A 26,770-nucleotide genomic window follows, 5' to 3' on the forward strand; every position below is an offset into this window, starting at 1 on the left:
GGGAGAAGCACCCTTCGCTCAATCCCTGCTTTCTGGGTAACAGACCTGCTTCCCTAAAAGGACCTTTACCTCTGCCAGCTTCAGCTGTACAGCTTTGGGAAAACCATGAGCTTCCACACAACCATAGCCCGTTTCCCTTGATAACCACTGCACACTACGTAGCTTAACATTTCCATTCCCTCTCTGAATAGTAGCAGGGGTCACTGTGTTGTAAAAGAGAGCGCTCTCAACCTAATTTAAATGCGTCTTTGTACATGTGTGCTGACAGTTACATCCAGGCTGGGATAAACCACGACAACACTAGAGACTGGGTTTTGCACCAGAGTAAAGCTGCGTTTATACCTCTCCCCTCCTCCGAGGGGAGTGCATGGGACAAGACCAGAGCAGAAAGTGCATCAGTTTATTCCTGCGCGACACAAATTCCTTGCACCGAGCCATGAATCCACTACAGAGCATCAGATGACTTAGGCAAATACTTCCCCATCCTCGGCGGGGGTAAGAGAGGGCTATCCTTTACCTTCCTCCAGCCCAGAGCGGAGAACAGGCGGGAATGTCCTCTCCCCACTTGCTCACAGTGAATTCAAAGAGCCTACAAATGTGCGATAAGCAGGTCCTGATGCCACGACAGCGCAATGTTTGTCTCTCTGGCCCTTATCGGCACAATGCTCCCTCCTGCATTTCCTCCGCTGTTTGGCTGCTCTCCAGCCTGCGAGGGTTAACAACAGGAGCATTTTCATCACACAGCATTTTCACTGCAAACAGCAGCAAATGAAAATCACATTTTCAGTATCTGACCAGAAAGATCTCTTTAAAACTTATATGATGCCACCCAAACCTGAGACTCACAGCAGGTTCTTCTGTGAAATCTAACCAGCTTTGGGCCTCAGTGTCGACCAGATATGCCTCGCTCAGCATTTGCCAGCTTCAAAAATGTCATGGGCCTGAATATTTCAGGATTTACTGCTGCAGAAACTCGCCAGTGTCACCTTTCTCCCCTTTTATGGCTCAGCCATAATCTTAAATTCAGCTGAATACAAAGAGCTGCCTGTAGACAGCTAATCCTAAAGACAGACCTTTGTGTGAAACTTGGAGGGAAAAAAAGAAAGAAAAAGAAAGAAATCACTGAGAGGGATTGGCAGGAAACACAAATATTTTTGGCTAATTTTTGCTAGTATTCTTCAAGCCTGGTTAAGGGCTGAACTAAGCAGCTCCTCCTTTGCCCTGGCCCATTCCCACACCATGTATTCACCAAAGCAGATAATTCAGCAAACAATAGATATTGCAAACACAAGGCGGGGTGGAAAGTCCTGCATTTTACCCGCTGCGGGCGCAGGTGTGGGAGGCGGATGGCTGAGGCTGGGGCGGAGCAGCAGGCTTTCATTTTATGCATGTAAGGATTATCCACCAGATCAGCGGTGAAATCCAGGTTTGATAATGCTGCAGTAATGCTAATAATTACACAGCAAAACCAGCCTGTAACCCAAGTCCTAATTGCATTTAAAGAGTTCTTGTTGTACCCAGGGAGGTGCTAGGTTTGGATATGCCTTGGGAGGCTGAGCAGTCCCAACTGTCCCAGACCTCCCCATGCACCGGGGACCTGCTCCTGCTGAGCCGTATCTTGGAGCCGGAGCAATGTAAACCCAAGCTGCTCAATGTTTTGCAGAATTACCAGGTGTGTTGACCTTAATTTATACAGGCTCTGATCCAACTCTTTCTGTGCCCTAAGGTACGTCAGGTCTTTCCACCAGGGTCAGCTGAGTGACCCCGAGTACTGGGACATCTTGAAAGACACTTGCTATTTTCCCCACTGTGCCTTTGCTAAACAGAGAAATCCTGCCCTCAGGCACCAGTGTATTCCCACAGGTGTTGGGACACAGGAGAGGGAGGGATAATCTTAACCTTAAAAAAAGAATTCTGTAACCACCTCTGCATTTCACATAGTAACAAAAGCCATGCACTCCTTAAACAGAGACCGTCCTGCACACACAAAGTCAGTGACCTTCATTTCAGTTTGGGAAACCCCTCAAACAAGGAATATCTCCATAAAAGAGTGCACTGCATATTCCTCCTGGCTGTATGAAATTGCCTCCCAGCATTGCTTCCCACCTACTCCAGGAAATGAAGATGTGAAAGACCCCAAAACCAAGTCCAAACAATTGCAGGCTAGATAAATGCATAAATAATAAATAGCGCTTTTCTCTCCTATTATATTATTACAGTATGGGTGCATACACAAAAATGGGGCTTACAGTTTTCCCCCTCAGGTTTTAATCAGTTAGCAATTGGCTTATTTGCTTAGCATTATTTAGTATTTTTTTTAGTGAGAATTAGGAATGTCACCCATATAACGGATGCTGAGAGGAAAGCAGAATTGCCCTTGTGTTACCTGGTTTTACCTCATCGTGTGCATTTGAGCTCTATATATGAAGCAAAGAGAGACTTTCCAGCAGAGCAGGAATCCGGCATTTGCCAAGCACTCAATGCTCCCAGCCTCCTGGATCCCAGAGAAACTTACAGACATGGTTTAAGATGACTCCAGTCTCCTTTTGATGCTTACAACTCAATTTTGCAATCACTATCCAGGACGGCTTGTGAAACCAAAGAAGAGGGATGATCAAGCTTTTATTGGGAGCCTTTCTACTCGCTGCAAACTGCAGGACGCTGTTTTACAGTCTGTGCCTCTTTGATATATGACACATGCTGCTGTGTGGGTGCTTACCTGCTAAAACTGTTTTGATTTGTCCTGTTTCTTTCTTGTCTGCGTATGGTTTGCGTCTATGTATACTTTGCTAATCTCTCATGGCATTTTTTACGTAGCCAAACTGTTTTTGTCTGTGCTATTTTTGGTATGCTGTGCCTTATTGGTACCTTGCAATGAAAAGAATCCAAATTACAAATGAAAAATATATTCCCCGCTTTAGTTATAATCAACTCTTTTAGCACAGAATCAAAAAGATTAATACACAACATAGAGCTCTCTACAGTCATTATACAAAACACTTCCAATTGACCTAGTGTTGGGAGAGTAAATGAGTGCTTTGTTACAATATTTATCTAAATGTATCAAAGTAATAGGCAAACCTGAGATTAAAACCTCCAAGGCAGAACCTGCAAATTGTATAATGTTAAATCAATAACAACAATAGCGCATTTCAACATCCTTCAACAAAAAAAGTTTAGCAGCCCTGTGCTGAAGACAAGGAGTTAAGACACAGTACCAGATTCCCAGGAAACAAATACCTGACCCAGGAGTCAGCTGAGCTGTGCTCATTGATATCCCCTGAGAATCTGCATTGATTAAAACACTTGGTCAATGTTATATGACATAGAGGAAACAGGAAAAGATGCTAAACACTGCTTTTGTGATTTATCCATCACACTGTGTTTCCTCAGTGTGACTTTGCAAGGAGATGGGCAACACTGCCTGCTGCCCTGGGGCCAGGAGAGATGCAGCAGCATGTGTGACTTGAGAGGAGAAACATCATTAATCTTTAAGCGTGGCTTTAACTTTTCTGAAAGGACGAACCTTACCTCCTTACAAGTGCCAACATACACAGTTTTAGGCACCTCATACACATCCCTGTCCAGGTGGGACCTATGAGGACCACAGATGATCTCTAACACCATGGGATGGCTTTTCATGGCTCTGAGCAGCTCATGGCACAGGCTGTCTCTGATGAGGACCAGATCACAGCTAATTAAATCCTAATAAAGCCCCACCCTCAGCTGTGGAGGCTGCAGCTGCTGTGGGTTAATGCAGGAGTACGGAAGTGGGGAAGGAGGCTGATGAATGGCAGAGTCGCAAGTAGCAAATGCTGAAGCACCTTGATGGGAATTAGGGTCCCCTCTGGCTGCTTGTGGCCCATGTGTGTGATGGGAACCAAATCAGGGGGATTGTGGGGACAGCAGAGCTTAATGATTATTGTGGGTATCACCGCAGAATCTCCTCCTTCCCAAATGAGTAATCGCTGTCAGATGCGTTTTCACGAGAGAAAAAAAGAGAAGTGTCTCTGATGGAAATATTTTGCTGAGGAATGTTTTTGTGGTGTTTGAAGTGAAGCAGGCAAGGAGCTCGCTGAGACCAGGACATTTGGCACATGCAGGTGTCCAGACCGAGTGTGTGCCTTGTGGGAAGAGCAGCCCCTCCGCTCATGACTCCTGTCTGCATCAACATGGGGGCAGCTGGGAAAGCACTGCAGAAATGCCCACAGCAGTGCCACAAACCCTGCAACGCCCCGGCTGGAGGCCCCAGCAACACCAGAGGAAGGAGAAGCAAAATGCATTGCCTAGCCCTGGTTTTTCTGCAGCTTTATTCACCTGAGCAGGCTGGTGCAAAGCCTTGGCGCTGCATATTAGGGAAGGACTCGCATGGACATCCACTATGACTGGGAACAGGGAGCACGGGCTGCGGGGTGCCCCTGTGGCCCTACGCACGTGGCAGTGGCCCAGCGAGCCCCCGCGCCAGGGGAGCTGGGTGGGGACAGCTTACAGCTGGAAGAGTGGGGACAGCCACTGGAAGAGTCTGCTAAGCCCTGGCCTCAGGAAATCCTGATTTCCAGGAATAAAAGTCTCTTTCATCTTACAGGCCGGTCCTTCCCAATGGTTTAAACTGAGAGGACCACATAATCCTGTTTTGCTGTAAGGATGTTTGTAACCCAGGGACAATGTGCAATCCCACTGCAATCGCTTCAGAATTCTTGGAGAAGAATCAAGTGATGCTGTTATTTGTTGTTACCGACAGAGTAACTGGTACGCAGAGTCCCAGAGGGCTGAGGAAATAGGGGAGGATCGCACTGCCACACTCAGCTCCCGCTGGTGTTCCTCCTTACGTTGCTTTTCATTTCTGAAAGTCAAGCAGGAGTAAATGTTTAGATCTCCTGTTGTTGTGACCTAAATATCCTCCCCATGTTACAAGTCTTTAGCTCCCTTGAACATTTCAAAACCAAAATTGCTTCTTCTGATCGCCAGTGCTAGACCTAAATATTAGAGATGGCATGAGTGGGGCATCAGAATGAGCATTTCACTATTCACTAAGGAACAACTGTGGGCGAAAGAAGCAAAGAGCTGTCACTTCTGCAACTCACAGGTACCATCTCACTGTCAGTAATATCAGTATTTCAGTAGTAATATCAGTAATTATCAGTAATTGCTTAGGTAAAATCATTTCACCCATTAGGCTTAAGTATTTTTTTGCTAACTGTCTTAATGAACTGAGCCACACAGTTCGTACCTGCTGGAGATATTGCTGAAATGGGACAAATCCCCCCGTTCACAGAGCGAGGCCGCCAGGGTATCGGTTATTTTACCTGCTGGCACCGACAGCGCAGCTGCAGCCAGCGGTGCCTTCCGGCTGTCCGGCTGCAGCCAGCCTTGGCCTGGGGGTGCCCCTGCCTGCCCCCACGCCGCCCCACGCACGCGCCCGCTGCCCAGCACCTGTCCTCCAGGCACCTGTCAGGAGACAGCAGGTGAACCGGCTCCTCTGCCAGAGCCAGGAGCGTTCCCAGCTCCCGGAGGACAATCCCGACACCCTCCTCCTTCCCTGCGCAGAGCAGAGAACCGGGGGCGCTTCGCCCTCAAACCCCCAGCCTCAGCAGTGCTCCAGCCACGCCGATTTATTCACCACCCCCCCTCCTCGGATTTACTTTGAACGTTTGCTGTCGCCCGCTCGCTTCTCATTGGCAAAGCAAAGGCCGCGCAAGCCGGGCCCCGCGGCAGCCCGGCCCGGCCCCGGCCGCCGCTGGGGAGGGGGCTGCTGACCCCTGCCGGCAGCGCGCGCTGCCCGCCCGCGGCACCGCGGGGCAGCCGAAGGTGGCGGCGGGGGTGCGAGGCCGTGGCAAGGGGCGGCGGCTCCGGCAGCGCCCAGCACCGAGAGGGCTTTGCCTGGGCTCCGTGTTCCTGCCCTGCGGGAGCAGGTGGAGAGCCAAGGGCTGGGGGGGGGAACGGGAGAAAACAAGAGGTAGCACGAAGAGGAGGTCTTAGGAGAGCGGCAGAGCTTAGAGCACCGACAAATCAAGGCACCTCTCCTGTGACACGAACCTCTCCTGCTGCACAGCCTGCCTCCTCCGTCCCCCCAGACCCCCGACTCAGCCTACGCGTGCTGCTCTCGGCAACGCTTTTGGAAAACCAAGCGTGGTCTGGATTCTTTTGCAAAGTGCCCACTGAGCTCCTTAGCTGGCATCGGGGCCGGGTCTGTTTGCGCTAGCGGGTGCCTGTAAGTTATCCTACAAGTACAAAGCTGCCCCAGACCATGTGCTGTCTGCTGTGGGGTGAGGCCGCTCGTAGGAGATGAGGGACAGGCAGGTGCCGTGCCCAGCACTGTGCGGCTGAGCATGACCAAGATGGCCAGGGTCAGCCCCGCTCTCGGAAAGAGAAACTCTGTGAGCGTACAAGGTGCAGACACTGACCACGGCCTTTGCACGCCCTCCGCATCAGGCCTGAGCGTGGGATAGCTGCTCTCTGGTTTGATGCACAAGGCCGAAGCAACAATTTCTCTCCTAATGTACCTGGACTGCCAGGGAAGAACCTGTGTAAGCACTGCCAGACTGGCAGGTCTTAGCCAAATGTGTTTGTTGCTTTCCTTATAAGAACATTTTCCAACTACTCCACTTTGGCAGCCCGAGTTAACTTCTGTGACATTTCTATACCGCGCACATCACTGGAGTGGAAACTATTACTGTGCTTCTAAACTGGACAGGAGCTGCACGTGCCAATCGTATCACACAGAAACGCTACATTGAATTTGGCATATAGCAGTCTCCTGCATTAACAGGGATAGCCAGAACCAATTATGGAACCAATTGACTTAGCTAGCCACACCATAAATGGTCCTGCTTTAATTTAAAAAAAATATTTAACTAACCTCACTTTATATGGGTGCAGTATTCCTTTTCCTAACCTTTGCCATCCAGCTCACACAATATCTCACATCGCTCAGGGCACCAACCTGGCCCACAGGTCCTCTCCTTTAGGCTGCTTGTCACTCCAGCTACCTTATGTTTTCATTTATATATCTATAGCTATATGATTTTTCTGTTGAGAATATGCTGTCAGCCCTCTTCTCTCCTCTGGGCTAAGAGGATCAGCGAGCCACTCCTGATCTGTGGCTTTGGCCTCTGGCATCATTTACCTTCAGACGGGAGCCCACAAACCTTTCACCTCACTGAAGTGCAGTACCTAGGTAAGTATTTTGCGATGCTTATTGTGCAAGATGCTCTAGATGCCAATTTTACCTTCTGACTGTATTGTTGCTGGCGAGGGAGAGAGCGGGAGGGCAAGGAGGACTTGCTTTGGCACCTCACTGCTGTACCCCGGGGCCGCAGCATCTATGGTTGTGCAGAGCCCGGGGGGGCAGGGGGGGCTCAGGAGGTCACAACCCGGCTGCCCCGAGCACTTTGCGAGGACAGTGCTCACCCGCTCCTTTGAGTCATCTGTGTTATTGGACTTAAAACCGGCTTAAATAACTGACGTGCATTTTTTTCACAGGCTATATATAGCGTGTGACACGAAAGGGGGGGGGAAGAGGGCAGAGAAGGGAGGGCTGGGGCCAGGCAGGAGTTCCCGGTGCCTGCGTGCAGGGGGAGCTCACGCTGCACTGGTAACGCCTGCTTCCTCCAACCAAGCTCCTTGCTTCTCGGCATTCTGCATGTTTTTGCAATAAAAGTAATGCAATCCATTGTCTAGCACTGCCCGGCTGCTCGCAAAAACTACGAAAGCCTGAGTAAATACGACAAGCAAACAGCCTAATGCAGGTACATGCCAGGCCATCTCATGCCCCATATTGTTAATTACTGTTTTTTTGGGAAGAGCAACTGGCCCCACTGAGCCCGAGGCCCTTTCTGGAATGCCCACAGAAACCTGCGACAAGCGGTGCCCGTGACAGGGACCCTGCGCGGCGCTTTGGCACTGCCACACGGGCTCTTGGCCGCAGGACTTGCCAGCTCGCTTTGCTACAACTGTCTTTCTCACACAGATAGGTAGGGATTTCCTACGAGCTGGAAGTCAACTGGATGGTCTGCTTTTATAGTTTGCTCTTAGCTGCAAGTTTCAGAATAAAATGAAAATTCAGTTTCAAAGACAAGCAACTGGAACCTTTCTTTGAGCGCAGAGTGTCTTCGCACTAACATGCCTCCATGCCATCTCAGCATGCTTATGAAAGGATTCTTTGCTAGGTTTTCTCTTCACCTATTTTAACAAGGGTGGCTGGTTAGCACTTTCTCTGGGAGAAACGTGGCCGTGTTCACTCAGAAATAGTTCCTTGGAGTTGGCAGACACATCAGATAAGTACTCGAGAGGACTCTTACAAGCTACTCCTGAGTTAATAAAATAATAGCAACAAGGATCAGTTATCTCTCTCAATACCTTCCAAATACATCCTTTAGAAGAATAACTGCTGTGGTGCTGATTTAGCATTTCTAAATTATTAACATTCCTATTTTAGCATCACAGAAGCTTAATTGCTGAGCCAGTATAAACAAGGAGTTCAAGTTACAAAATTTTCTCATACACACAGGATTCTTCTTCATTTTTTTAATTACATTTTATTGCCCTCATTTTGCAAATGGCAAAGATACAATGGCTCCCATTATAAAGTTATGCACTGTAGTTTACTACATGGAACATTTTGCGATAGTCTTTGAGATCTCTAGCAGATCTCTGATCTACTGCATGACAACACTTTATAAATCTTTGCTCTGTTTCAAGTACTTGCAGTATCTCACCGCAACACAGTGGGCTAACCCATACTCAGGTTCAGTGCACAAAAATGTCTTCACTTGCTCATTTCTCGCAATTATCTCAGTTTCCCAGCCTGAGCTGATCCAAACCCACTCCACCCAATCCCAGCACACATTATTCCAAGCAAGATTATTCCAAGCCTGGGGCAGAAGAAACTGCTGAATGTGCTCAGTGTGAGTCGTACTGACCTTGCTCCGTGCCCACAGGACCGCAACAACAGCTTCGGATTTGGGACAAGTGCACAGGAACAAGTCCCTGCGCCCAGTTCTGCCCCACTGAAGCCCTATCTCATCTCTGCTATCGGAAGCTTTTGGTTTCCTGCTGTGCTGAATGGCAGGGGCTGAAAGGGGATCTTGTTTTCAAACCCAGCATGAACAAGGCAGTTCCCCTGGTCCACTAATTTACTGGTCTCCAGAGGTGTGGGTGACACAAAGCCCAGGCCGCATTAGGCTGCCGCTGTCGGATGTGACAAGCCCAGCTACCCCTGCCACCGCTCAGCACCGTGCCCTGGGCGAGGGGGGCCATCCTGGCTGCTTTTCCCTGTAACCGCACGTCTGGCAGGGGAGAGAAAGGGGGCAAATCTCAGCAGCAGCCATGGCGCAGCCTTCTGCACTGAGGAGGACTCTGCCCTGTCCCCGCTGCACCCACCCGTGGACCGCCCTGTTCCCTCCATCCCCCACAAACACCTCCAGCCCTGGCAAAAACCACCACACAGCCCTTTGCTCTCAAGCGTTCTGAGCTTCCCCTCCACTTCTTTCACTTATTCAATTGAGCTTTTCCTCCTCATTTCCAAAGCTCTGCATAACTTTGTGTCAGGCTTCCCCTCTCCCTCATATCCCAGTCTCACCCATGCCTGCTTCTGCTGCCTCCGCTGCCCGTGCTGTACTTCTCACTATTTTCACACTATTCCAGTTGCCTGGAATAACCTTCTTATCAAAATGCAACAAGCTGTCTCCAGCTCCTTTACAAACCATATGAATATCCACCTGTTCCCTTGACAGTAACCATATGCCTCTCTGTATTTGTTCTGGAGCGTGGGAGGCTGCTTTGCGCTATTTGGGCAAGATCCAGCTCCTACTGAAATCAAGGAAAAACTTCCCATTGATTCCATGGCACTTGTACCAAAGCCTCAGACTGTAAATTTAATGGGATGCTTTCCGCATGTTTCAATTACTGCAGCACATCACACACATTTAGGACTCTATTGAAATAGCCAACAACGATTATCACTTAATTGCAATGGTGTAACACCAGCCAAAGAGATAACGCTGGGATTACCACCTCAGAAGGGCAGCACAAAATCACTGTCTGTATAAAGCCCCTTTATATGGCAGTGTTTAAAGCACAGCATGCAAGGAATTATAGGCACCTAACACTATAGAATTCAGCTGGGGATGAATCCTCCCAAGTCTAGCTCTCCTCGGTGATTTGAGTGCAGAAGCTATCTCTGTATCAAAAGAAATCTGTCAACACTATTTGTGCAGAATCATAAACATAATAAATCTTGCCAACTCCTCTGTGAACTGGCTATTTATTGCACTCATCTCTGAGGCTTTTTGATACTGGAGCTGGAGGCTGCAAACATAAATACTGAAATGATGTGTTGCATATGCTGCAGCTTAATTTACTGTGTTTGATTTGAGGCTTAGTTTTGGAAGACCCTCAGCATCTAGCCTGAGAGACAGCACAGTGATCCCAACAAACCACACGTCAGCCTCCCTTACAGCCACATGAGTCAAAACGATGGCGTGTGTGTGCGAGTACAGCTAGACTATGCACCTCCCCAGCCAGAGTGGACCAGCATGAAGGGCAAAGACAAAAACCAGAACCCAGAACCGCATCCCGGCAGTTAATCCGAACTGCCTGAGCAGAGACGGTGTGCAAAACGTGTCCCACCCTGATCATCTGTTATTGGTGGTGGCAGGAGACTTCACAACGTGGGAGTCTGTCTGCAATGCAAGAGCCATTGGTCAGGACCTCACTTCAACCCTGACATCAAGCCTGGCAGCTGATTTGATGAACTAAGAACTAGATCTGGGCAAATCCTTTTTATTAACTAAAAATGCCATTTCTGCAATTTCAAATGAAAGAAACCTTTCCAAGGCGCATGTCCCTTGGAGATGATTCCCCTTCCCTGTAGGTCAGTGGTTAGAGCAGGTACATGGCATCGGGGAGATTCAGCCTGAGTGCTGGAGGGGATGTTGAAACCCATCTTTTATCATCTCCCCCAGATTCAGTGACCATTTAAGGATGTGATTTAGTAGAATAGTTCCAACATGAGCTGTTGGGACTCCTGGAAAACCCACAAATATTCTTCTGAGAGAGATGATTTCTAGGGTCCAGGGATTTTGTTTGTTTGTTTGCTTGTTCATCATCGTTTTCAAAATGGAAGAGAAAGATGGGAACTGAATGCAGCTTTCCTGCATCTCTCTTACCTTGAATTTAGGAGCACATAAGAACACACTGGCACGTCCAATTGGTCAGTGATTCTCAATGGCAGGTCTGTATTTTTGTTACTTCTTTTTTTTGTAGAAGATTCTGCATGAAAAATCTTGTCTCAAACAGCTAACGAATTTTAGCAAGAACAGAAATACTACCTTTCTGGTTCCAGTTAGAAAATAAATTTATTCACCCTAGTTTTATCTGAAAAGTCCTCCTTTCTCCCTCCTTTCCCCACAGTTTTTCATCGCTGCTTGTAACCTGAATAAAATGAGTTACAAAGCCTAGATGATGTATCACAGAAGCAACCTTTCTGTGTGTGCTTCATGAACGTACTGCCTCTGCCCTTGTCTGCAGTGACCTTTGCCTCAAGTGCACCAGTTTTTGTAGCATGTTCAGAAGTGAGATCCATGCTGTAGGAGGGCAGGGCTCCTGCTGCAGCCGGGGCTGCCATGCAAACACGAGGCAATAGTGCCGTATATATTATAATACCCACAGGAACTCATAGGAAGGACTTTGTATGAAGTCTCTTGCAAAGGTTTGTGTCTACTTACGTGATGCATCTAACTGGAAGTTACATGTTAGCTAAGGAAATTGAGAAGGACGATGCAAGTTGAACTTGTCCTTATATCCCTTGGGATCCAGAAAAGCGATGGTCCGTTTGATAAACCTGAAAGAAGAACAGATAATTTAATCCAAAATTTTGGGGGCATCAATCTGCATACTTCTTGAAGTGGTGTTTTTTTAATGTGAAATGCTTCTCTGCTTTTTGCCACTGCTGCCTGACATTCTCCTTGCTTGAAACATAGGGAGACATTTCAGCAAAGCAGAGGGAGATTACCTGAACGAGGCAGGGGGCTTTCATGCTGCCCAGTTTTTTCAAAAGTCACACATTAATTTGGGTCTCAATCTGACACATCTGAGAGAGGCTTTGTGTGCGCAGGGTACAGATAGGATGCACTGTTTTGGATAAGACAAGAAGTGACTTGAACTTTCATTGCAACTGAAATCAAATCTGACAGCACATTTAAACATTTAGTTAATTTATAAGGAAAAAAAGCAAAACAAAAGTCCACATTATTGCATTATTGTTATCTTTTCCCTAGGCGTGCCGGAGCATCAAAACCTCGGATAAAAACAGGTAGTACTGATGTCTAGCTGTGTGATAGCTAAACCTTCACCTCTAATAGTCAGGGATCTCTGCACTTCTATGCCTGAAAAGCACAAACCAGTCCAGAGAAATGCCAGCTGGCCTGTACACAGTGCACAACTGGCTTCCGCATCTAGGCTGAACTTTTTTATCGACTTGGCTTCTACAGCTCCTTCAAGGGAAATTATAAAACTGCACTAGAAAAATCAGTGAGGCAGATTCATATGCAAGGCTGAGTTTTCCTCTGAATCTGTCCTGCTCCCCATCCCATTCAGCACATCAGTTCATTCAGCGCATCAAAAATTGCCGAACTTTCATAGAATCATAGAATCGTTTAGGTTGGAAAAGACCTTTAAGATCATCCAGTCCAACCATTAACCTACACTACCAAGTCCACACTAAACCAGTCAAGGGTAGACTAGACTAAACCATGTCCCGAAGTGCCACGTCTGCCCGTTTTTTGAACACTTCCAGGGATGGGGACTCCACCACCTCTCTGGGCAGCCTGTTCCAGTGCTTGACCACCCTTTCGGTAAAGAAATTTTTCCTAATTTCCAACTTAAACCTCCCCTGGCGCAGCTTGAGCCCATTTCCTCTCGTCCTATCACTAACTATTGACAATTATTTATTTTATATATATACACACATATGAACATATATATATATAAACCTCCCCTCTAGCTGTAATAAAGTGGTTAAGCAGACTGTAAACCATCATTAATATAACATGAGATTCACTATAAAAATCTGAAAAAGGATGTATAGTATCTCAAATATGTTTTTTATTAGGCTTTTTGAGTGAAATATGGCATCCCTGTTGTTTCTAAAACAGAACAAATTAAGAGATTTATCATAAGTAATTGGTGCAATTGGTAACTTAAAATACGGTCTAGTGCAGAATGATTTACTTGTTTTCTCTGGCAATTTCCAAATTACAAGAGCCCGGTCACTGTTTTACCTTTTTATAGAGCTGTTCATTACTTTCTGATCTACATTAGATCTTCCCAAAAGTTCAAAACATTAGATCTAAAATAATGAGCCCCCCCCCCCCAATTTTCTGTAATCAGTTCAATCCTGCCTGTGGTCGAAGCAGGGGACTGAGAGCCAGGAATTCTTAAAGTCTTAATCAGAGCTCTGCCAGTAATTTGCTGAATTACAATTAGTTCAGATCTTTCAAATTAATTTTGAGTCCCAACAGTATTGAGCAGCCTTACAGAAGACACTAAGGCTAAGACCAAGCTCCGTAGGAGCAAGCGCAAAGTTTGCCACTGACCTGACTGGGATCAGGATTTCACCCATAGGTCTAATTTGGAGGTGTTCTGCTTTATGAACAATGAGGATGCTCTCTTCATCTTCCTGCCTCAAAAATGAACTGCTAGTCCCCTGCACCTTTGTAAAGCCTCTGAGGAGTTTGTCATTGCCTAAGATGCAAAACATCCACAAAATGTTGATGTTCACCGTTTTTTACAATAAAAATGAAGTAAGTACAAAAGCGAAAGGTTTCACAAACTAATTGTCCTTTTGGTCCCAAATTTTCACTTTAAATGAAGGCTCTGCTCTTTGGTCGCAGAGGGCACATCTTGATTCCTCTCCCTTTTAAAACTCTCACTAACCTCCTTCCCATTGCTGTTTCCCTATTTTTTTCCCCCTGCAAATACTCCTGACAGCCAAAGGGCTGTTCCTGAGCTCAGACTACATGAAGAAACATTAGCCTTAATGAATATTTTCAGACACACGAATTGTCTTCCTCTGTCCAAAGACAGATCTGTGAGGACAGTCCAGGCACACTCTACCGTTCACAATCAGATACCGTGTCCATGGAGCGCGGAAGAGACACATCCTCCCTCTCCTGGCCCAGAAAATATGCACAGCATCTAAATCTCACACCCTGAGCTCGGTTTCAGGATTCATTTGGTGCCTCCAAGTAAGATGTCAATGTCACTTTGTCAACAGATCTAAAAGCCAAGTCCCCTACAGACCTGTGCGTAACATCAAAACAGCAGACGAACGCTTGAGACGGATTATGCATGAATACACTGACAACGCCACAGCCTTTGGATCATACAATTCTGCCTATTCCCAGTGTCTGAGGACGGGTGGCAACGAGAATGCATTTAACAAGAAGAAAAAGACATTAAACATCAAACGTCCCTTTGCTTCTGACAATTAATTGAGAAGAAAACCTCATAATCAGTTGCAGATTTGTCTCTGTGTAGCTAGCGTGACTCCGCTCAATTATCACACTGTAGTCCAGAGCAAGGAGTTTGGTTCTCATCTTTGTGTTACTTGAGGATGGGGAGGCAGCGGACAGCGCTGAAAGGTTAAAGGTGGCAGGAGGAGGTCGCCAAGGGTGTCACCATCTCTGTGTTAGCCATAAATAATAGAAACCAGTGTGGTCTTTGGTTTAGAGACCAGCTTTAAACCCCCACTGTACCGGGGACCGTCAGTGAGGTGCTGGGAATACGTGTACAGAAAGCTGCACAGCACCAAGGCGGGTCTGCGCCCGCACCAAACCGCACAGGGGCTGTCGGTAGGAGAAGACATCTCAAGGATGTTGCAGTATGAAGAAGCTGCCCCTGCGTTCCAGTCCCTAAGCAGTCCCAGTGTCTTTCGGTCTCTAATGGAGGAAAACAGCCCTCTGTGAAAAATCACAGTCAAACGACTGTGATTTATTGACGGTTTTGCAGTTGCAGTGTCCTCTTCTGTGTCAGGAGGTAACTGCCCCAGCCCCCTGCCAGCCTCACATTGCTCCTTCCCTACCCAACCGAGTCTGCAAAGACTTATTTCCAAGGTAACTTGGCTGATTTGGGATGGCATGGTTGGGGCAGTCATAACACCCTTAGAAGAATGTGCTCTCTGACAGGGAGGCAGGCTGGGGGCACGCTCCTCTCCCTCGAGCATGGCCAGAGCCACTCTCATGGGGCATTTCACCATTGCCCTCAGTTCAGTTGTGCCTTACACGACACAACAGAGACATTAAGAAAACTATGAAGTGTTGCTGAAGTTAAAGCTTGTTTTCTCCCCCATGTTAACAGCAAAACCAATTCCTGCAGCTGCAGTCTCAGCCACTCCCCTGTTAATATTTTACAGCACAGACCAACCAAGCACAGCCCTGCATCAGTCAGCCCTTATTGCTTTAGCATCATGATGTAAAATGGATAAAACAAATCAGCTGATCAGAGATACTTAGACCTAATCTACACTTGCCCCTAGAGTGAAATAAAAGTGTCAGTACTCCTGACCTTCCTCCCATGTGAATTTGTTCCTTTATGTTTCAGAATTAACTGCGCTGAAAAAGGGGTCCCTGGTGCACAAAGAAATTAATGGCATTGGAAATGATTCAGGAGAGCTCTGGACCTGGGCCGAGGAGCAGTGGGAACCAGCGGCGCTGAGCACTTCCAGGGCAGATTCTGAAGAGATTTGGCTGCATCCCAAGTGACAGAAGAAAGGCAGATGTGCCCTGCCCTCCCTGACACCTTGGCACTTCCCTCAGTCTGTAGGTTACATTTGCTATCACCTGAAAGCAAAAAAGCCTTAAAAGTAAGCATGCAAATGTGCTAATCTCTTAGGACAGCACATACATAAAAGCAAGTGTTTATATAAATGATACCCCTCACTTCAGGCTGAATTTAATCATCAAAGGAGAAAAAGCACATTTTGTTTGGTCTTTTACTAGTCAAAAATGGCTGGTATTTAATAAGCCCCGGAGCCAGATCTCAGTAGGACAGGCTTTTTATGGGCCAGAGGCACCTACCATACCGTCCCTTTCCACATACAGCCACTGACCTATGTCCAGCTGATTTGAATTTACTTCCTAAATGTGATGCTTCACCCAGTTAGATCAAAAAAAAAAAAAAAAAAGAGAGAGAGAAACATGGCATTTCTAGACCACAGTTCTTGGTGTCACTACACATTACTGATAATTTAGGAATGCTACAGAACATCTCAAGTTTAAAGTACTTTCATGGTTCCAATGGAGAGCTAAAACAGATGGGGTTTCAGTGTGACCTTTCAACCTACCAAACACTGTTGACCCAGATTATAGTTCAACAAAGCTGCTCCTGGATTCATATTACATTTTGGGAGAAACAACAGGGTTACAGTGAGAACGGATACGCTGCTCAGAGGCAGCCTGGATGGCTGGCTCAGCGAGCCACAGGATTGGCAGAGCATGTCAGTCCTCCTCCTTGTGCAGATGTCTTTATGCCAAAGTAGGTGCCCAGTGCTTGGAGAGAGCCTCTGCTATCTGTCATAGAATCACAGAATCCTAGAATCGTTTAGGTTGGAAAAGACCTTTAAGATCCTCCAGTCCAACCATAAAATCCTGGAAAAGGAATTCAGGAATCGGAGAGATAACAGCTGGGAGATTTCACTGGGAAATCAAGGAGAGGGTCAAAGCCAGTAAGAAGGGAGAAGCGCTCCATTTGAAGACCCGCTTTTTCCAAGTTCAGGCTTCACACTAGAAAGCTGGAGCTGAAGCCTTTCTGGTGGTGGTCAAAAGAGGCCAGGTTTTATCACAGAGGTGGCTGCATTTCAGCAGTGGGTGAAGAGATTGCTACACCTCGGTGGCAGGGGCTGGCCAGCCCAAACAATGTGGCCACCCAGGCTCCATCGCAGTGAGCCAGGCTCGGCTGTCTGAGCGCAGCCAGTTGGGAACCAGAGGGGGACCGTAAACCACCAAGCGCTGAGGCATCCTATTGAAATTGATGAAGTTCCTGTCAATGTGCTATTATTTTAGACATTACGGTGCTAAAAATAGTGCTTGTATTTTTTTTTTTTTTTTTAAGCAAGCTGCTTGTTTTCAGGAGCTCTGAAAATATAAAGGGTTCCATAAGTGCTAAGAACAAGCTTGTGAAATAGTCTCACTGGAATACAAAACCACTTGAAAATACTGTTTGTTACATTTCCCTATGAACTCAACAATGGACTATGCAGACCATTTTGCTAAAACACTAGATTTATTTTACTTAAAACTTATTTTACTATAAGAAAATCTAGGAAAACTCTCCCACAATACCTAGCTAGTTTTTCTCTATTCCAGACGGCAGCAAGAAATCTGGACTCTCACAAAGCGTTTCCAAAATGCTATCACCGTGCCAAAAGCCTCTTCAATCTCTTTGCTCCCCACGATAAAATGTTCATGATCCAAACTTTAATTATCTCTGCTTGTGACAACAAAACCAGAAAAACAACTCTTATGTCCTTCAAGTGGAGATCAGCTGCATGAGAAGGACTAGGCTTGTCTTAATCCTCAAAAGACTGACATGTGTCCTAATTGTGAAATCTGTACAACGTTTTTCAAAGCAGCTTTCTGTAACTGCTGCCCACGTCTATCGCCGTTCGTTGGAACGCTGCTGGAGCCTCTGCCCCACGAGCCGACTGCAGCCAGAGTCAGCGGTGGGGCAGCCCCTCATCTCTGGTCCGGCACAAAGCCGTCGGGGCAGGAGTAAAACATTAGGTACCTGGTGGGGAATTTCCCAATATATCATCCCAGGAGCACTTGATGCTGAACAAGTAGGAGCTTATCACCATGTCACTGTTCTGTAACTGAAATAGGATGATGATGTGCTGGTAACTTGCCAACATTTTGTGTTGCAACGTTTTACAGATTATACCGTATGATAAAGGTGCTGCATTTAATGAGTTTTGTCAACTCAGTTATCATTTGCACATCGCACAAAGCAAGTTTTGGGCTAGACTTAGCAGTTATGCAGCCCCTTTCATCCAAAAATTTCAAAGTGATTTGTCCACATTAATCAAGTTTCAAAGCCGCCTTGTGAAATATCTGTTTAGGCTCCTTAAGAGCATTAGGAATTGCTGTAGCGATCCGGACCGAAGGTCTGTCTGAAGCATCCCCGGCGGCGGGCACTAACAGCTGCCCTGCCTGGTGGGGCGCAGCCGGCGTGGTGCAATGCTTCCCCGGAGGATGCTCAGCCACCCATGACGTCTGCTGCAAGGCACTCACAGGTACTATTACTGGATGTAATAGGTCTGGATGGATTTTTCTTCGCTGAATTTTGAACCCACCTAAACTTTTAGCGTTCACAATGGCTCCTAGCAAGGAGTTTTACAGTTTAAATATAGAGCGTGTTAAGAAGAATCTCCTTTTCCTTACTCTGAATTTGCCATCTGCTCATTTCATTTGATACCCCTTTGCTGCTTTCTTGGAATAGACATTCCCTGCTCACCTTCTCTATGTCCACCCAGGCTTTGGAGACATCTATCCTTTTTCCAACCTTTCTTCTCAAAACGGAAAGACCAGACACTTAGTGGTGTTTAAATACCCGATTGCTGTATAGGTGTCAAACTGCCACTGAAACCAAAGTTAAGAACCTAAAAAACTTTGCGGAACTGACTCAAAAGGGTCCGCCATCCAGCACCCACAATGCTGCAACGCACTTGTCCCAGCTCCCCCTTCCTGCTTTGACCAACAGACACCCTCACAGAAATAAGATATTATATAGCAAAGCGACAAGCTGTTCAGGTTGTGTGATACGAATTAATGAGATTGACACTAACTGCTAGATGTGTTGCTTCTCCAGGTTTACACTGCCCTGTTGGCAAGAGACATGGAAGGATGGGGAGAGGCAGAGATTAGCATTCAAAAATAAAAAAGGTTTATATTTAGATGACTATGAATATACACAAGTACTCTTTGCTCATCTTCTCACACCACTTATTTTCTGGTTTTAATTACTTTAAAAACTCTAATTTCAAAAGATCATTATTTCTTTAATCAGTTTTTTTCTTGCACCCCAAATGCAGGTTTAATATTACAGCAATGACTGCAAGTCCAAAGGAGACAGATTTTCTGTCCCCACCCATGAAGAACAGTTGATTCACTTAAAACCGTGCCAAGGCCATATGCAAATTGTCCTAATAGGAGCAGCTGCTGGCCTCACAGCCCAGGGGATACACACAAGTTATGTTCATGCTGCTGCCCCAGCTCACATCCCCAGAATCACGTTCAGGTGAATGAAAATCACAGTCTCTCTAAGCTTCCTGCAGCCGTGGCAGGTAATTGTAAAGGAGGTGTATGCTGTGGATGCAGCTCAGGCAGCAGGAGCGAAGCCTGCGTAGGAAAATGTGTAGGAAAATGTGTCTGGGCTCTGCTACAGCAAACTGGCATTGTCCTCGGGCAGCCGTGCCAGTCTGCAGCACATTAGGGTTTGGCCCATATTTTCTGTTGAGAAAACAACCTTCCATCTGGATTTCATCCTCTTAAACCCCATGAGTGTATGTTATTTGTATATATTCTGTAACTGACAGAATGTTTTATACAGTTTTAGGATAAGCACAAAGATGATACCTGGTAAAACAGTTCTGTATTAAACAGAAACGACAGACTTTCTGCTTTGCTCTTTTAAAGCTTGTCTGACATAAATATCTGGATGAAGCTAAGTCAGGGAAAGATGAAGCCAAGGCTGGTGAAGAGGGGGAGAGCCCGGAGGAGCTGAAGGTCCACCTCACGTTGTCTCCTCCAGGAGCCCAGCATCCCGGCTGCTGCTCCACAAAATGCCAGGGCATGAGTCCAGCTTCTCGCTTTTAAACAGTGACTGAAATCCTCTTAATACTTCTGAGCTTCTTTGATGGAAATCAAATGTCCCTGCTTTGGTGGTAGGATGTCAGGTAGCAGAGACTGACTCCACTTTGTACTTTAGAAAGTGCGTGGTATTAAGATGGCCTTTACCATCCAAGGGATATTGCTATACTACCTTCTGCTCCTCTCCCATCCCCAGTCTCGAACTAGTTATCCATGCTTTTCATTACTTAAAGTCTGGAATTCTGTAACGTGTATTGCTGTGGTCAGTTTATCCTTTAATTTATTGATTTATTTTGACCAGTAACTGGAGCCAGATCAGCCTCCCGTGCCCTCTAATCTCTTGTTTGTTTAGACAGCCCATGAAGCACAGGTTTGAAAGCATCATGTGTTGTACCTGTTTCACATCCCCAGAACGTAGCCCACTGCTTCTCTGGGAAGCCTACACCTCAAGGAGGCAGGGTTGCCAATCGCACCCGTGGTCTGCAGCTTCCCAGTTCAGGTGAACCTTGTCGGAAAACCAGAGTGACCCAGCCTGCAGCGACCCCAGGGGAGCTTTGGAAACAGTCTTCCCCCTTAGTATTTAAAAAATCCAAGTAAGAAAGAGATTTCCCTGTGATTTAGAAGACTTCAGAGCTATTTCAGGGAACAGCCTTTCAAAACGATGACTGTGTGGCATTAAGTTAGAGTAACTGTAAGGCTAAGGTTGAATTTCTTGGAAAAGAAACAAACTCTCTTTCAGCTCTGGAGAACCCAAAACCAAAAGAGAAGCACCCTTCCTTTTCCTTTCTCCCTGGATCACGTAAATTTTGGGGGAAGAATATTATCAAAGTGAGACACAGTTTGTAAAGTCATGCTACGTACACCATTCAGTAATCTGTCCTATCCAAAACCCATCACTGTCTGACAGATGCGTGCTGTTGCCTATGTAATGGTTTGCAACCATATGTTCGGCAGGAAAAATATCCCCCTTTTGGAGCATGTATTTCTCCCTGTCCAGTTCTCTCCTGTCTTAGAGGTCAAGATGGCAGGTGGTTAACAACTCAAAAAGCTCCATTAAGAAATCTGAATATATCAGATGAAAATATGGTTTTCAATGAATTGAATTAACGATTCCAGGAGTGCTACTTGCCTGAAATCAGTAGATATTTTGGACAGAGGTAGTCTGGCTGGCTGTAGGCTATTTTTCACAGAAAGATAATTGACAGAGGAAAGAAAACTTGTTTTGAGGCTGTTCTACATCTGATCAGTGTTTAATCTGGAAAAATTGGCGAGAAAGAGGAGGGAGCATGGAGAAAGTAATTCTTACTCCCTGATCTTCAGAGGTAGGTGCAGCCAGGAGAACGGCTCAGATCTGCTGCTCCAGCGCTGCATTGCAGCTGCCCTGCCCTTTGCAGCAGTGGGGCTGCACACAAACCTACCCCGGCAGGCGATCTGCTCCTGCAAGGGTCAGCTGCAGCACTTCTCCGCGCTCTTCCCATCGCTGAAATACTACAAAGGGATTACAAATTCTGGCCCGAAGTCTCCATAGTTGAGGCTGAATTTAACGTTCCACTTCGGGTGCAATTTTTAATCCCCTCAAATGCTTGAGAGGAGAACAAACATTCGCATGTGTTGGGTTTTTTTTTTTTTTCTTAAAATTCCTGCCTTCAGCTCATTTTAGGACTCTTCTGACCACCACTCCAGACTTCATCTGAGCCTCAGGGCTCCAAAGAGTTTTGCCCAATTTCAGACTTTGCAATAAATGTTTTGCCAGCTTTACATTCAGCTTCAGAAGATGCAAACCGTTTCTACTCCCAATTTAATGAAGGATCATCAGTCAAAGAAATCCTCTTCCCACCTCAAGAAATTACATTGTTTACATGGAAGAAAACTGTTTTTAATTAATAATGGAGTATGAAACATACATAATTTACAACAAGGGCACTGGGGAAAAACACTGCTGCTGTCAAATTGTTTCAGCAAGATGATCAATGACATCAAAATACCAGTCACAGCGACTTGAGTTGTTCTAGACCGTAATCAGGAAAAAGAAAATGGCTCCACCTACTCACCAGTGAAAAAAATACATCTCCTGAAAGAAATCCTTCAATTTTCAGTCCGTCTGGACTTTATGCAATATTTTGTGGCTTTTCCTAGCACTGTTTTTATGATGTTGACGATCAGATCTCCAAGTGACATCAATACTGGTGGGACAAAAAAAGAAACAAAATGAAATGGTTAGAGCATAGACATTCTGGAAAATCAAAGTGAATAATAAATAAAAAACACACTGGAAAAAACATAGTGGATCTTAATTAAGAGCCTGCCTTTATTATAGCAAAAGCAAATCATTAACAGCTTGTGTTCAAACTTCTATCAATATTTCCTTTTCAAACAGTCAAGGAGTGTAGCTAACAAAATACGCTGTGTGGCCACGCACAAGATAATCGCCAGCTTAATTGGACCAAAGTGCGTTAACATCTTCTAGCTCAATACCAACAAAAGTCCACCAGAAAATCGCCACATAATTCACCATCTAAACGTCAGCTCTTCCCTTAGCATGAATCAGAGGATCCTATAATTGCTCCCAAGTGGCAAAACCACAAGCATGGAAGTAAATGAACCATGATAAGAGTCTCTCATATTAAAAGCATCATAAAAGCCTGAACACAAAGCCTAGCGAGAAATGCCCTTCTCCAGATGGCACAGCTTTGAGCAGGCTGCATTCACCCCCCGGGTGCCGCCTGTGCTCTTCTACGCGCTGGAATTCAGCCGCTTCGTGACAATATTCCAGACATGGAATTAACACTTCTGAAAGCTTTTAGGGATCAAAGGTTGCCCCCTTCGCAAGTTTTTTCATACCGAGGACATGATGAAGTAGTCTGGCTCTAGTTGGAAAAATAGTTCAGATGACACTCAAAGGGGTTGTGGTAGGAGTGGCGGCTGGGGAACTGGGACCAACGTTGGCATCAGCCTCACAGATCGGTGTCCCCTGCCCTGCCCCGAGCAGGCTTTGCCCTCGCACCCACGCAGCCGCTACAGAACATGCCTCTGCCTTTCATCCCCAGGGTATGGGGTCTGCTGCTAAGGCTTCTTAGGGATCTTGCGGATGGAGCCCCAAATCCAGGAAAAACTACTGTTTGTTCTGCAGTTAACTCAGACTGCAAACATTACGTGGAGTAACGAGAAAGTTGTTAACTAGCACACAGTCCTCCACTAGAAGCGAGCCAGAGAGTCCCAGCTCAGAGGCAACCAGCCTTCCCTGGGTGAACCGAAGGGCAGCATCCTCCCTGGGAGTGACAGAAAGTCAGCCTGTAAGCTGTGCAGACAGACAACGATTTTTTATAGGTGACACATCCAGAGCTAATGGTAGTTTCTCAGTTCCTGCAACCAAATGGAATTGTTGCTGTTCTGTCTCTGCTGGTGATGGTGAAGATAGCTGTGCTGCCACTGGCTCCAGCTGTTGGGAGTGTTGCATATTCATTTTCCGTTCTCTTAGCAGTGGTAATTAAGTACTCGGCACAGTTTTCGCAAGACCCTAAATGATTTAGCTGTCGAAGTTGTATTTTTGGCGATTTTTCAGGTGTTTCAAAGACCCTTTTGACAACATGTGCCTAATTTCTTCAGGCGCTATCAAAAATGCTGTCTTCCCTGGGGGTGGATGACTAAACAGAAGTCTCAACATTCGTGTCATAAATATCTCGAGACGAGCCTGTTGATTCAGTGAAATGTGTGGTTGGCTCCTATTGTAAATGCATTCACAGAAAACCTCACAGTGCGCTGCCTCTTGGGATTACTTGTGAGCAAAATAAATGACAAACATTTTGGGGGTTTTCTAAATAACATTTTGATACATTACAAAGTGGCTTTTCTTTTAATTTTACACCACATCATTTAAGATGACATGAAGCAACATAATTTGTTAAGACAAGATATATAAAAATAAATAAATAAAAAGGGATTAAAAGGAAAGCCAGTACTGAAAGTTTGTTAGTTGGAAAAGGCTATAATTTAAATCAGAAGTGTCTGGATTACGTTATTCTGACAAGCTAAAGGGAGGCAAAATTTTGCTACACATTTATGAAGCAGAAACGAAATGGAGGGAAAACAATGTCTTCAAGCTGAGAGGGTAGCTCTCAAAACCATCTACTTCTGGATTTGAATCCAGATCTGATAGCAGCTTGGTAGCTCTGAGCAAGCCATGGACCTTTACAATTTCAGACCCGCTGATGAGCCAGGCCATGAACCAGCAGGACAACCATATCCCTCTGCAGCAGATTCATTAATCATTAACCATCAGGAGGGCAGGGAACATCATGTTCATGTTTAAGATGATCTTTCCACTGAATAAAATCTTAGACATTGGAAAGCAAACCCAGCCACTCACTGCTTCTAGGAAATGTGAAAAATCTTCAAAACACAAATCTCTCCATCATAACATGCAAAGCCACAGCAGCGATGGGGCAGATACACTTCATAGAAAATACAAACCAGCATCTCTGAAGCCTACCAGTCAACCAGAAATCAAACTAACACAAGCAGAGCTTTTAATTCTAGCAAAGTACAAAGTAAAACATTTCCAACCAGAGTAGTGGAGATCCAGCTTATCTGATAGCTCAGGGGGCAACTCATTTAGCAGAGCACCAAGTCCCAGTTCCTCAGCTGAAGGCTGCGGTGCAGAGGTTGAACCAGAAACCTCCACCCCTCAGCTGTACTGGCTGAGATCTGTTTGCAGAGTTGTAGGCTGGTATCCCAAACTTTTTTCTGAAGTTTTCCTAAGTTACACCATGATGGGTGGAAATACCACTGGAATAGATGTTTTGCAAGCAAAACTACACATTTTAAGGGTCAGCATTTCCCACTGGAAACCTTTTTTAAAATAAAATTAATTATAATATGGAGTTTGTGGAGTACTTTGAAGAAAAACAGTATTATTAAAACAATACTAGTCTAATACAAATAATTACTATAATAAAACTTAAAGGATTATATGATTAAATTTACATTATTGTATTACTTTATGTCTCAAAGGATCCTACAAGAATTATAAAAAGAAAGTACTACAGAAGTACAGTCATTTCTGGATCTTAGCAGCTCTGCTTAACCCCTTTGGGTGAAGTGTCAGAGAAAAAAAATCTTGAACTTTCCAGAGCCCTGAAAGTTTAAATACCCCGTCTGTCAGAATGACACCCTCCTTACTCTTGTATAACCTGGGCTTACGGATAAACGGCAGCAGAATCCTGGCGCTGGCATTTTAACTAGGTGAGTATAAGTACAATCATGCCAAAAATCAGCCCTGTGCTGTGAGCAATCGCAAACCTAACCTCTCAGGCAGCACTTCAGAAAATTCAGCCCTAGGTGATCTCCTAGTCAGGAGCTGAAGTCCCTGGTTGTTTATTTTGAGGCAAAAATAAGAATAAGTCTCACTTGATGAGATTTTAATGTCATGTTCTTCAAAGCCTAGATATGTTGAGCATGAGATTCAGCCTACTGCTCCATGCCCTTCAGCGCATGTAATGCCTCACTTTACAGCCTGCTTACAGATATATTTCAATTGGTAATATTCAAAATTTCCAAATGGAAAATAGCTTCTGGTATGTGAATATGGCCAAATTGCAGGACAATTTTGTTCCCACCAGTTGTTGCCACGCAGCGTGAAATTACAGCTTGTATTACTCCATACCATGGCTTGCAGAAATTTGGACCAAAACTTTAAAAATATTAATGTGTATGCAAATGCAGTCTTGCACATAAATCAAGCACACACACTTAATAATCTGGTGCTTTGGCTTTATGAAATGATAGATCAAAGCAGAACAAATGAGAAGATGGAACCCAAATTAACACATTAACTGAAACAGAGTGCGCTCAGATCCTGGAAACCGCTCTCTGTCTGGGTGTCACATATCCGATTACATTCCTTGTAACTCAAATGACAGAACAGACTGAGAGAAGCTAGGATGCTTATTCCTACTCATCACCAGCTACTCATAGTAATTTTTTTCAGAGTACTAGTAATTACCCTTAAAGGAGAATAATTAAAATCCAGTGTAATTGGAAGTCTGGTTATGATTAACGGATGAGTCACACTGCTTTGGAAAACGAACACAGAACTGTTTGGAGCTCCATTGGTATTTTATTAATCATGTCATTAAAATGGATACATAAAGTGGGTGCAGCTATACAGTGGGATTTTCAAAAGCTCTCAGCACTAGCCACACTCTGCTCCTGGTAAAGTTGGCAGGATTTTTTTTTCCTTGAGTTTAATAGGAGCAGAGTTATGCCAGAACTGAGCATTTTTATAACATCCAAACCTTATTGTTTGTAAGCAGCCAATCCTCTTGACATTTCTTTAAATCTTTCTGGTGATCCCATAAGCCTGAAATTACTTTCCTGTCCCAGTGGCAGCCCCAGGAGTGGAGGTGCTGCGAGGCCTTGAGCCGAGGGGATATGGGGCAGGAGAGCTCTTCCCGTCTTCCTCCCCACGGGGATGAGACCGACAGCAGCTGAGGCCCCGCATCGCGGAGGGAGGACTTGGCCCGAGCCCGGATGCCGAGCTTGCTGCTGGGGGTAGAGTGCACGAGACTTGGCCGTGCAGAGATCAAGAGTAATGCAGCAATTTGGAGCAGATGGTTAGCATCAGAGAGCTGTTTAAAGGAACAGTGTTGAGAGTAGAGAGCTGAAAAATAACATAACGGGAGATTTATTTGTGGTCTCTTGTTGAGGGCTGTCTAAGAAACATAAGCAGTGGTTGGTACTTTCAGTTCGTCACAGATAACATGGAACCTTGAACCAAATGGATTTTGGCTTTTTGCTTTGCAAAACCAAGGCTTAATCTGATAAGAGTAGGTCTAAACAAAGCATGATCTCCTTACAGCATTCCCCTGATGTGGCTCCATCAGGCACCAAAACTCCAAAGCAGGTTC

Source organism: Pelecanus crispus, chromosome 14 (assembly GCF_030463565.1).
Source record: "Pelecanus crispus isolate bPelCri1 chromosome 14, bPelCri1.pri, whole genome shotgun sequence".
Taxonomy (NCBI): domain Eukaryota; kingdom Metazoa; phylum Chordata; class Aves; order Pelecaniformes; family Pelecanidae; genus Pelecanus; species Pelecanus crispus.